The 10,246-nt window shown below is 33.4% G+C and overlaps 1 long non-coding RNA gene across 1 annotated transcript in view; it reads left to right on the forward strand.

The window, feature by feature from the left end:
• The first annotated feature begins 1,153 nt into the window (after nt 1-1,153).
• The window catches only part of LOC118762827, a 12,453-nt gene continuing 3,360 nt past the window's right edge, over nt 1,154-10,246 (forward strand). The window contains exons 1-2 of the long non-coding RNA XR_004998576.1: nt 1,154-1,311; nt 1,479-1,489. This is a non-coding gene — a long non-coding RNA (uncharacterized LOC118762827). The remainder of the gene's footprint in view (nt 1,312-1,478; nt 1,490-10,246) is intronic.

The following is a 10,246-nucleotide window of genomic DNA, read 5'->3' on the forward strand; positions in this document are numbered from 1 at the left end:
TGTGAGTGTGTGAGCGTGTGAGTGTGAACGTGTGTGTGTAGATAGATTGATATATAAATCGATATAGTTAGCTATTTATCTTTATATATATATATATATATATATATATATATACATATATATATATATATATATATATATTTATATATATACATATATATATATTTATATATATATATATATATATAATATATATATATATACATACATACATGCATACATACATACATACATATATATATATATAATATATATATAATATATATATATATATATATATATATATATATATATATATATATACTTACATATATGCATATAGATACGGAAAAATAGATTGATAAATACAATTGAGTGAGCAAACAAAAATATGAGACACTGCCTTGAAGAACTTTTGGTCGAATGAATCGACCGCAGTGCTTTTTTATACTTTGATAAGCCTGGTATTTATTCTATCAGCAGTTGTCAAGCTGTGATGAGGGAGAAACACAGACACAAAGGACACACACATACACTTACATGTATACATATATATACGATTGATTTCTTTTAGTTTTTGTCTAGAAAATCCACGAATTAGGGATCCACACAGACAGACAGATATTCTCATATGTATGTATGCCTGTATATATATATAAAGTTTCACTTTAAAAATTTCAGTATTAATACTGAAACTATTAAAGTGAAAGTATATGACATTACAATAGAGAGATGTTATTGTTCACTTTTGACGCGTAATACTGAAATAGTGTAAGAAACAAAAGATTGCTCTGCGCTCGCATTAGGCAAGAAGTTGAAAATGCTTTGGCCCATGATACTACATTGATCCTAAGTAAGACATGTGTAAAATTTGAATGTTAATAGACCAACAGCAGTTGTTAAGCAGTGAAGAGGAAGAAACAGACACAAGGATACACGCATACACTTACATATGTACATATATATATATATATATATATAATATATATATATATTATATATATATATATACGATTGATTTCTTTCAGTTTCTCTCTAGTAAATCCGCGCATTAAGGATTCACACATACAGACACACAGACACACGGACAGAGAGACAGACATTCTCATATGTATGTAGGCATGTATGCCTCTATATATGTATGAGATAATAGTTTCACTTTAAAAGGGATTGCTCTGAGTTCGCATTAGGCAAGAAGTTGAAAAGTTTTTTGACCCATGACACTACATGGACCTTAAGTAAGACATGTGTAAAATTGGAATGAAATCGGTTGCGTAGTTCTCGAGTTATAGGGATTCACACAGACATACAGACACACATTCTCATCTTTATGTAGATAGATAGATAGATAGATAGATAGATAGATAGATAGATAGATAGATAGATAGATAGATAGATAGATAGATAGATATGTTGGTAGGTAGGTAGGTAGGTAGGTAGGTAGATAGATAGATAGATAGATAGATGATAGATAGATAGATAGATAGATAGATAGATAGATAGATAGATAGTAGATAGATAGATAGATAGATAGATAGATAGATAGATAGATAGATAGATAGATAGATAGATAGATAGATAGATAGATAGATAGATAGATAGAGATAATTAAATAATGAGGGTATAATGATATATAGTATTATTAAATAATATTAATTTAAACCAGTGTCCAGCATACGTAAAATGTCGGAGGACTACAAATTATATTTAAATATTGGGTTGGCAACTAAGTTCTCGCCGTTTTTTAAGTTAAAACATTTTTAAAGGTTTAATAAAAAATAAAACTTATTAAATGTGGGAGCGCAATGGCCCAGTGGTTAGGGCAACGGACTCGCAGTCGTTGTGGGTGTTTATTGAACGAAAACACTCACAAGGCCCAAGCAGGGGGTGGTGGTGATCCCTGCTGTACTCTTTCACCACAACTGTCTCTCACTCTTCTTCCTCTTTCTGTTGTACCTGTATTTCAAGGGGCCGGCCTTGTCACTCTCTGTGTCACGCTGAATATCCCCGAGAACTACGGTAAGGGTACACGTGTCTGTGGAATGCTCAGCCACTTGCACGTTAATTTCACGAGCAGGCTGTTCCGTTGATCGGATCAAATTGAACCCTCCTCGACGATGTATATGTATATATATACGTGTGTGTGTGTGTGTGTGTGTGTGTGTGTGTGTGTGTGTGTGTGTGTGTGTGTGTGTGTGTGTGTGTGTGTGTGTGAGTGTGTGTGTATGTGTGTATGTATGTATCTTCAGAAATGTTGTAACTACATGTGGATTGTTGGCGATTTTTACTTATTTTTTTTTCCTCCTTTCCCTTTAGACTTATCTGTTTCCGACAAAGATCCTTGCTCGAAACGTTAATACCTCTCCCCTTTCACCGAGCGTGAAATTAATACGCTGCTTGTGCACGTCCTCATGTCTATTGCTTTCTTTTTTTCTTTTTTTAATTGTTTGTTTTTTGAGCTGACAATGTATGTATGTGTATGTGTGTATATATATATGCATGTTTGTATCATATACAAGGTGCATTCCAGAGGTTTTGAGACTTGTTTTAAGAGAGGTATTTATAACTGACCTTTAGTACATTATTACTATACATCTAATAGGTGCTGACCTGCCAAACCTTCTCTTTCCAGATTGAAGGAGACAGTTGTGACAGTAAATTGAACACAATCTACAAAACACTGTGCATTTGACTAGCTTGTAGAATGCAGTCGGGCGTGAAGACAATTTGGAGGCTCGCCATGCAAGAAAATTTTGTGTGAAACTGAGCAAAAACATTACAGAAATTATGAAATGCACCACACAGCCTATAGATTATCTTGTATGAGCTGAGCATCTGTCTTTCGCCGGCACAAGAGACCAGCAAGCAGGTCCACTGAGAAGCTAATAATGATGCCCTTTTTCAACTGCAAGAGTATCGTCTATATCCACCGGGTTTGCTTTGGGCAGACGGTCAACAGACAGCAATTTATGAAAGATTTGAGAGAGTTCGCGAAGAGAATTCATTCATCGCAAATGGCCAGAAGCCTTGCAACAGGACAATGCGCCAATCCACGGTTACATCCAGCAAGCCAGCTACTTGATACAAAATGGCATCAAAACTGTTGTCACCTTTCATACAGTCCCGGCCTTACTTCCTGTGACATGTCGTTGTTCTCCAGGCTGAAGAAGATGAAGGAGACTGTGACAAGGATCTTGGACATCTTCCTTTTGAAGTGGCCGGAGCGCTACACCAAATGCATTAAAGTCAGAAGATCTTATTTTGAAGAAAATTACAGTCGCGAACTTTGAAATTAATGTCTCACGTGAAAAAGTCTCATAACTAGAATGCAACTTGTGTATGTATATATGGATGTATCTTTTCTTGATACATTTTATATACTTAGAAAAACTATTAATATTTTATAGAATATGAATTCCATGCGTGCGTGTATGACTAAGTATTAGTACGTCTCTGTACTTTTCTGCGTATGTTCATTCACGCGCGTGTGCTCTTGAGCAATTTCTGTACGTCAATGTTGTTTTGTCTAGTTCAGTTACTTTACAGAGATGGAGACTGATTTCATACGCTTCTGTATATATGTTTTTGATTTTTATATCATCTGCAAATATTTTTCCGATCAGAGATAATTTGCTGGTGGTTTCAGGTACAGAAGTGAAATCAACGGAAGACCGAAATGAAATCAATGGAAGACTACAAAGCGCTGTAATTCGATTTCCTGTTCGTAGAAGCAGAACAAAATTATTTAAATAAGAGTATGTTAATTTTCTTGAAGCATTGCAATATATGTAAATAAAATAAATGTTTACAAAAGCTTTTGATCAATGCATAATGTGCTGTTAGCGACAGGCCATTCTAGTATTGTGAACTGCCAATGACAATATATTTCACCGAAATATTTGTTCATTTTCGTTCTGCTTTTTGAAAATGAAGTTCTCCCGAAAAAGAGATTTACTAAACTATCTATGTAAGGTGCAGGCCAGAGGTTAATGAGACCGGTGAATGATAAGTTAAGTCCCGAACAAACAGGACTCCGCCCAGATTAGAACTGCACAAATCATATAGCCACCTTGCGTATCGTCATTGAGCAACTGATTCAGTAGCAGAGCCCTCTTTTCACCGCCTTCGTTGATTTCTAGAATACTTTCGTCAGCGTGGATATGATGCAACATTATAGTAGTCCACCGAAAATCATTAGCATCATCCAATAGCTTTATAACGGTGCTACTACCCATTCATCCACCATAGCAAACTAGCAGGCCCCTTCGTAATTCACACTGATATAAAGCAAGGTCACTTTCTGTAACCAATGATATTTTAGGTAGAAAGCAAGTGGATCATGAATGAGACAGGAAGTGACACTGGGATCATGTGGACAGCTGTGAAGGCTCTGTTATCCAGATGATATAAGGACGGCTCTCAAATAACCACCAAGAGATGCAGACAACAGTCACAAATTTAACTGAAGAGGCAAGGAAAACAGGCCTCCGAGTGAACTAGAACAAAACAGAAGTTTTGAGCAAAAAGATCTGTCACCACGAACCAATTCAAATTGGCACCGAAGCCCTCCCGGAGACCGAAAACTTTGTGTATCAGGGTAGCAGCATCTCAAAGATGGGTGAAATATGAGAGGATGTGAGGTCCAAGATTGTTAAGAACTGGTATGTTTTCAACCGTCTTCGAGCGATCTGGAACTCAGGAGCTGTTCTTCTATATGTGTTCAGAAACATGGAGGGTCACCAAGGCCTAAAAGTGTGAGCTACAAATCTTCGTTTACAATTGTCTGCGCTACCTCCTCAAGATCTAGTGGCCAGACAAGGTTTCAGACAGAAGACTCTGGAATAGAACGAATCAGGAAATTCTGAAAGGAATTGGGACTGGATCGGTCACACTCTAAACAGACCTCCAAGAAGCATTACATGACCGGTGTTAGAGTAGCAATCTGAAGGAAAACAGAAAGTTAGATGGCCTAAGATGATCTGGAAAGGATGCTTGGAGGATGAAGCGAAAGCAAAGGGTCTCTGCTGGTCTGAAGTCAAGGAGATAGCCCAAGATCGCGTCCACTGGCATGAAGTAGTTGCGGCCCGATGTTCCTTACGGAGTAATGTGGACTAACTAAAATACTTACGTAACGTAATACATTATCCTTCTATTTGTTTTCATTTATTGACATCACCGCACATATTTTGCTTAACTCCTCACCTGCATTGTTGAAGGCGATTTGCAAATTTCTTTTAATCTTAGAAACTTTTTACCTCTATTAGAAAGTCCGCGTAAATATAAATCCTTGTTACTGTAAGAGATATGTTGTATTTTAAGAATTAATCATTAATGTTTATCGATTCTCCTATACCTTCTAATCACTTTTATCAGTTCTTATTTTGGCTACGATCACCTTGTTAATCTTACACCCAAGAAATATCATATTAGTCCAATTAAAAATTAGTGAACGTCGATCTAAAGAACCTTATGACATAATATATACAATATACAGAAATTTGTAAAATATACATAAAAATTCCAACTTATTTGTGGATTGATATGATAATGATATAAGATCACGAACGTATCATTATTGGGAGTCTAAATATTGAAATATCTTGCATAACATTTTCATTTTTTAAATTTTGATTTAACTTGAATTTATAAATATATTCTTAAAAGATTTCGGTTGCTTACAAACTCAAAATTATTTCTTTAAACTATTTTACTTTTAGCTTTTATAATATAGTTTTGGATAATTTTTGATAGAATCTAATTTCATCTCCTTACATGAATGTGTTCGGTTTCTAAATAATCAGTAACTGCTAATTCAGAAAAAAAAATATCATCCGTAATATGAAAGGAAAAATATTTATAATTTCCTTCATCTAACCGTTTCTAAATGCGCATTTCCACTTAAATAACAACATAACAAATAATAGTAATAATAATAATAATAATAATAATGATATAATAATAATAATAATATGATAATAATAATATATAATAATAATAATAATATGATAATGATGATAATAATAATGATAATAAAATTAATAATAATAATAATAATAATATAATAATAATGATAATGATGATAATAATAATGATAATAATAATAATAATAATAATAATAATAATAATAATAATAATAATGATAATAATGATAATGATATAATAATAATGATAATAATAATAATAAGAAGAAGAAGAAGAAGAAGAAGAAGAAAGAAGAAGAAGAAGAGAAGAAGAAGAAGAAGAAGAGAAGAAGAAGAAGAAGAAGAAGAAGAACAACAACAACAACACAACAACAACAACAAGAGCTCTCAGAGAGCGCAAACCTCCGCCAAAGCAACACCAACGTCTCCTCAACGATTAGCCGCTGATGATTTTTAAAATGAGAATATCTGAAATAAACTCGACTGCTCTCACGAACAAAAATACTAAAAATGAACCCGACAGCTCTCAAAAATTAAGTTTAAAAAAAAATGGAAAAATAATCCGGTACGTGATCGATCCCAGTGGTAATCATGGAATGTGAAGGCGGATGTGCGGGCCGTGTTTGTAATGCTGTGGGTGTGCCGTCTGCAGTGGGAACAGGGACAGGTTTCTCTATGAAGGCCTTTATTTTCACTCTATTCCCAGATATAGTGTCTTTACGTCCATTAAGGTCTATAGCGAAAAAGTTATCCGTGCGTGAAAGAAAACGGAAAGGACCTGCATACGGCGCTGTTAACGGAGGTGTAACATCATGGTTGCGCACAAAAACCTGAGTCCAAGAAAATAAAGCTTTCTTCAAAGCAGAGCTAGAAATGCAACCGTCAAGTAGGTAAGAGGTTTTAAACAAGAGCGATATATTCAAACTGAAAGTTGTCGAAGATAAATTAAATATATTATTGTTACAGAATGATAGTGTTATTTAATTTCTGAACGGTTTTGCTGCCGTTTGTTTACGTAGTTTGATTTCTTTATCCATCAGTTTCCACTAAGATAGAGACACGAATAAAATTAATAAAAGAGAAGCGAAAACAAAACTTTGGAAACAGCAACGCCACCATAAATTACGTGGAAACCATGAGCGTACTTTCAAGGGAGATAATCAGAGAAAGACTTGAAAGTGAACGTAAGATCTTGATCATTTAAAGTAAAGTAAATGTAACAAATAATCCAGAATACTTGTCTGGTACCGCTTCGATCCCAAAATCTAATCAGTTTGTACCATTCATGTGGTCAAACGTCCTGAAAGTTTCATCCGAATCTATCTAGCGGTTCTTGAGATATCTTGTCCACGTACAAACAAACAAAAACAAAAAAAACACAACTGAAAACAATACCTCCGCATTCGCTAAGGCGGTGGTTATAATAATAATAATAATAATAATAATAATAATAATAATAATAATAATAATAATAATAATAATAATAATAATAATAATAATAATAATAATAATAATAATAATAATAATAATAATAATAATAATAATAATAGTAATAATAATAATAATAATAATGATAATAATAATAATAATAATAATAATAATAATAATAATAATGATAATAATAATAAAAATAAAACTACTGAATAATAATAATAATAATAATAATAATAATGATAATAATAATAATGATAATGATGATGATGACGACGATGACGATCCACAAGATACGAGTTATTCATCATTTGATGTACAAACCATCAAATTTGAAGACAAATGTTAATGGTCTTTTAATGATATTAATGATTACAATATACTTCAATAGTAAATGTGGGCAAATGCAATAAAATTTTGAATTAAATTCAATTTAGAAGATTTATTTTCCTCACTATTTTGCTATTCTTTTACTGGTATTAGTAATGTGGCTGCGGCAAAGCTACGAAGACCTCTTCATGGTTTTAAATGATTATATCATCCTTATCCATTCTAAAGCCCGGTATCTTTATTATGGACGGAATTGTGTTCGTCTTTCCTGTCTTTGGAGTTAATAAAAATATCAACCATTCATCTACTATAGCTAATCAGTTTTGTAACGTAAATAAACCGATTACGTAACAAGTATTGTGGTAAAAAGAGGATTTCTTTCTTTTATTCTCAAAATTGGATTTCTTCTTAACCTGAAATGGAGTTCCAATTCTCTCGGAAACTATTTCCGTTATTTAGAATACTTTGGAAGATTCCTTCTTCTTAATAAGCACAAATTTTTTCCTGAAAATTCACGTTGTAAAAGTAAAAGCAAATAATCTTAAGGCAGCTCAGATGTCTGCTTCAAAAATTTTGCCTTATTTAAGCTACTCGTAGCCTAAAGAATACCATGAAATTTACAAATTATTGCATGTACTGAAAAAGCACAGACGCTATTCCTTAAAGGAAAGAAATTAATTTATGGATTAAATTTTATACCAAAATATTCTCCTTCACCTATCACTTTGATATTTACCTGCTAGTATTTAGCGAATTAATTTCTCTATAATAAATGTACATGTTAAAGAAGTCAAATGTCTTAAAGCACGTATTCTAAAACCAAAAAAAAAAAATGTTACATACCTAACGTAATTTAATACATTTAAATTACAATGTTGAAAATAATGTCATTGCTTACAGGTTTCTAACAAGCTGATCACTGGTGTTTTGCCAATGCTTACACACAAAGAATAGACCCACTCATGTACATACTAGATGTTTCATGCCTAAGGTGTCTCGCAATGATATCAATTCCATTACCTCGTGATTCCGAGACAAACTTTTTATTATATAGCCATGCCATCGGCCTTAAAATCGCTGTATTTTCTTTAAGAGTGCGGATAATATTTTTGTAATTAAAAATAACTCTTAGTGAAGTCATCTGAATCTGATTTTATAAATGCATGCAGGCATTTACAAAAAATATTACTCACTGGAGCTAATTGGGAAGCAATTACTCGAGTTAAATTTATTAAAACACATTGTTTAAATAATTAAGCATCGGCTAAGCGTCCCGTTTTGTCATATTACTTTTAATCAGCATTTGCGGTGAGAATATATCATATAGTTTACTCCATTGGTACCTTAACACGTGCGATATGCTCTGTTAATCACTTATCACTAAAAATTGATATTATCTTTAAGACGGCGGTGACCTGGGAGAATCGTTAGCAAAGCGGAAGTTATGCTTCGCGGTATTTCTTCCGATTTTACATTCTGAACTGAAATTCCAACGAAATCAGCTTTACCTTTCATGATTTTGTAGGTCTATAAAACAAATACCAGTTCTACACTGGGACCAAAGTAATTGATTAGCCACTTCACCCAAAATTTCAGGCCTTGTAACTACATTAGAAAGAACTACTATTACTGGCAGAGATGCAAGACATTCTACCCTCAGTCGTAAATAATAGACAAAATGTAAATAATTTATGCTCCCATAAAATTAATTTGATAATACTTTAATTCGTAAAATGAATTTTAAATGTAGTTGAGAGAAACCAAATCAGTGATGCTCTTGTTGCTCAAACCCAGATCCGGCTGGATGGCCACAGTAAGAACGCATTTGGTTCGTAATACCGAAAATCGTTATAGCCTTTTCTGCACAGCGAGTTTTGTTTTATTTTTATTGCAGTAGATCGAGCACTAACATAGGGAATTTCTCATTTTCTCTTTTTGATTCCGAGAAGTATCGCATGTAGATTAATGTAGTGAAATAGTATAAAGGTAGTAGGATTTTTATTTATTAACATATATGCTATTTGATGTACATTATTAGACAGAATATTTGAAAGGGAACGGTATCCCAGATGAAAATGTCTTTATAATTCAATGAACAGTATCTTTTCTCAATCATTAATATCAGAAAGTTGGCAAGCTGGCAGAAAGGTTAGCACGTTGGGCGAAATGTTTTTTTCGGTATTTCGTCTGCCGTTACGTTCTAAGTACAAATTCCGCCGAGGTTGACTTCACCTTTCATCCTTTCGGGGTCAGTACCAGTTGTGTGCTGGGGTCGATTTAATCTGCTGACCTCTTATCCTAAAATTTCGGGATTTTTCCTAGAGCAAAAAAGAATTATCGATATCAGGCTGAATAAAAAGTACGCAACGTTCATCACGATATATTTCAACAATGCTGAAATTTTATTCATCAAAGTAAGTACCATTACAATCAACACATTTTTGCGGACGAGTTACAAGTTTGTTTATTCTGGTCACATAAAAATGTGGAGTTCTGAAGCTGATGAACTCTTTGAACAAACTTTCAGCATCGGTTTGATTTTTGAACTTCTCTCGCAGGTAGGAGAAAGGTTGGGAATGAGCTGG

Source organism: Octopus sinensis, linkage group LG3, assembly GCF_006345805.1.
Source record: "Octopus sinensis linkage group LG3, ASM634580v1, whole genome shotgun sequence".
NCBI lineage: Eukaryota > Metazoa > Mollusca > Cephalopoda > Octopoda > Octopodidae > Octopus > Octopus sinensis.